Below are 3,742 nucleotides of genomic sequence, written 5' to 3' on the forward strand. Positions count from 1 at the left end.
CTGCTCAAAGAATGATTTTTTTGTATGGTGAAATGCTGTAAGTGGCAACTTTAGGGAAATGTAATTTAAAACTTGTGACAATTTCTTTTTCTTAGCTAGCAGGAGGTTTTATGGTCACGTAGGCACCTAGCAGAACATACTTCTAAGAACTTGCTTGAACAGATTTGTGAAGTCACAATATTGCAAATATCATGTGTTGGGACTTCGTAGGTAATAGCCCTCCGGAGGGAGAACAAGAAGCTTTCTCCCCACATCAAGAACAAAGTTTTCCTTTTAGCCAGCAAAGACATACGTTCTGCTGCACAACTACAGAGTAAGGAAACTGTATTTTGTGTAACTGGATAAGCTTCTAGAGAAGCTGCCAATGAAGGATCTAATTTTAACAGGACTGAGAACAGTTTTTGACTCTTCAAGAATTCTTACAGAGAAGCAAAAGTTTTACATTGAACAGGTGTAGATAGATTCAACTTAGCTGTGTTACTATCAGCAGAACCAAATGCAAATAGATGAATTGTGTTGTACTAGTCCTTTTGGATGTGAATGAAACTTTATGATTAAATTAACATAATGCTTTTTCCATCTTTTCAAACACAGGGAAACGAGATTCCTGTAGAAGTTGGAAACTGAGGATGTAGAGGAGTTCCCAGATGGGAAACACTTGAGATGATAGCACTTAATTTGCAAAATTTTTCAAGAATCACAATTCCTCAGGATACCTGACTTTAAAACTGTTCTGCACTCCTACAAATGCATGTATCACGAAAAGCATTTTCAGGAGAACTTCTGTGATAAAACTTTAAATTATATTTCCCCTAAAATAAGTAACACAGCCTCTTTCCCAGAGGCTTCTGTTCCAAGAACCTTCATTGTCTTGGTGAAGGACTTTTAAACTGGAAGGAAGAAGTTGTCATACTAAGGAGTGTGTTCTTCAGCCTGTCCCTTTATAGTATGAGAACACCGAGGAATACAAGCCTGCCATTCAAGAGAGTATTAGAGAGAACTCAAGGAGCTACATATTTTTTTCCATTGCAAGTCTCATCCGGCAGCAACAGCAGCAATTCCAGGACCTTCTGGTCCAGAGGCGTGCCAACCTACACAATATGCAGTACTGGCTGTCAATCCAAAGCTTGTACTATCAAAGCTGGGCTCTGATGATGACTCAAAAGTGTAGCTATCTACATTTAAATAGGTTACCATGGCAACCTCTCTGGCCTAAAAAGAGATGGACCACATCAGTTACTTAGCAGCACCTTTTTGACAGGCGAAACACAAGCTGCTCACTCCAGATGATGGTTTGATTTAGAATTAAGTCTGTCTGAGAGCTGCTATGGCGTTCTCTGAAGTGTTAATGATGTAACTCAGAGAGAAGAACTTCTTTTGGGACTTAACTTCAGATTGTGGCCTAGTACCAAAGGTGTCTTTGCCTGAGAAACACAAGTTAACAGAACAGTTGACATAATAATCTTTTTCTATACAACGAAGAAATCCTTCCTGAAGATCCAAGCTGGTCTGCTGACATAAAAAGGCCATTCTTGCAGAGGACATGAAGGATACCAAGGATTATTTGAATTGCTACTGGCATAACACATAGTCTAGATTGAAGCATCTATCCAAAGGACGAATATGAAGTCCTGGGAAGGTCAGAGTGCCCATGACTAGTGTGGATGTAGCCTGGAATTCACACAGAAATGCACAGACTCCAAAAGACAAACTGCATGGATACAAGGGCTTTTTAAGGTTTGGATCACAAAATGACTTCCAGAACATATAGTGAAGAGGCAAATGGACCATTCTACTCAATGTAGAAAGGCCAAAAAGGAAAACAATGGGACATATTACCCTAATCATATTCCACTATCAGGCAATTGTGTGGCTGAAAGAACAAAACTAGTCTCTGTAGTTTAAAGCAGGAAGAGATGGATCCAAGCTGGTAAGATACTGAGGAGCTTCCATAGACTTGGGAAGTACTTTTCCCCTTAATTAGGAGAACGTCTTCATCCCCAAAATGGTAGAGGTGGTCTCACTGATGTAACATGTACTCTGAAGGCCACAAAAATTACTACTGACATAACTATAGTGCTTTAATTCTATGATTGGCAGAACACTGAGTTGAATAACTAAAAAGCTATTTTAAAACACTAGTTACGTGAGTAGACATTCCTAACTGAGGAGTTATGAAGTCCTAGTAATCTTCCACAGAAATTGAGGAAGGATCTGGAATTGCCTACTGCTTCTAACATCTGGGAACCCAGATAAGTAAATCTGGCATATTCAGACTTGTAGACTATGCCCACAATCAGAGGCAAACAAATGAACGAGCAGAATTGACCACTGTGGATATAAGAAGTGCCACATTCAGTGCACTAGTAGTCCATCCTCTCACTTCCATAAATTTTAAAAACAATTAGAAAGCAAGCAGACCTAACAAGTAATTTCTAATCTTTACTGGGTAGAAACCTCAAAGGATGAAAGTAACATGATCCAATTTTCAGTTTTCCCCTATGATTTACTGATCTCATTGATCTTTGCTAAAAGTAAATAGGAACACACAAATATTTACTTCTGACTTTATATTAACCTGCCACACTGCATCCTATTGTTCTTCACTTAGATAACAAAGTGTGTGTTTTTTCCCCCTAATATCAATAGTAGTAATGCTAGCCATCACTCTGGGAAACCTGTTGTTTCTACAGCACTACAGTGGTAGTCCTGCACCTCCAGCAACTCCTGAATTAAAATTTTAAGTTCCAGTTACAACCATTTCTTCACTCGTCCTAAGTCTACTTTGTTTACAGCATAGATGTAAATGCACACCAAGAAGCCAGAGGAAAACTGGAAGCATTATATTTCTCAGCATAATCATAGTGAAAAACAGGAGATGCAGAATAGTCAACCAAGGTTGATTGTGATGTAAATTACAGTCCCAGTAAGATACTGTAATAAAATGTTTTGAATGTTGTGCATCATATCACCTTGTACCTACCAAACTAAGAAAAAATTTATACTGTTTTATTGTTTCTTTTACATCTATTCTATTTCTCTAGACTGTTGTATATTATTTTCTCTCTTAGATCTTACTTCTCCATACTGTATTCTTTCCTCATTTTTATGTACTTTTTTTCCTCTTTTTTTTCTCAAGTTTTCTGCTTACTGTTGTTCTTTTTGTCCCAAAATTCTCAGCTTTCTAAGGGGTTAGTCTCTTAGGAAGAGAAAATAAAGTATTTTGTGGGAGTCTGTCTACTAATTCATAAAGAATGTATGCAAACTCCTGTTTTCAAGTGTAATACTGAAATACTGTCAACCTACTCTAGGTGGTTTTTGATGAAGACTTTTAAAAAAAGGGCTCTGTCTTGACAGTCCCTTCTTTCCTAAAGGGAAAAAAAACCCACCCAAACTAAGATACAATAACTTTATGTTGAATAAAGTAGAAGAAATTAGCAAGCATTTGGATCCCCTTCTTCCAGATCACAAACTGCTTCTCACAGTTCCATCTTCAGTCTCTGTTATCTCAGCTGTGCCTCTCCAGTTGATCCCTTAGAAGGCAGTGTCTCTTGCTGTCCTCTTTATTTTTGGCTTGTTGCATGGAGTTCTCTAGCAAAACCAGTGTGTGTCCCTGGATCGTCCACCCCTTACTCCCACCCCACGTTTATGCACTACCAACTTCTTGGTTACCCCAGTACAACAATTTATGGGATGCATTACACAACGGATCAGGAAGTTGACCTAGTTTTAAAGTAAAAAC

The sequence above is a fragment of the Chaetura pelagica genome, unplaced genomic scaffold, assembly GCF_000747805.2.
Source record: "Chaetura pelagica isolate M959 unplaced genomic scaffold, ChaPel_1.0 scaffold244, whole genome shotgun sequence".
NCBI lineage: Eukaryota > Metazoa > Chordata > Aves > Apodiformes > Apodidae > Chaetura > Chaetura pelagica.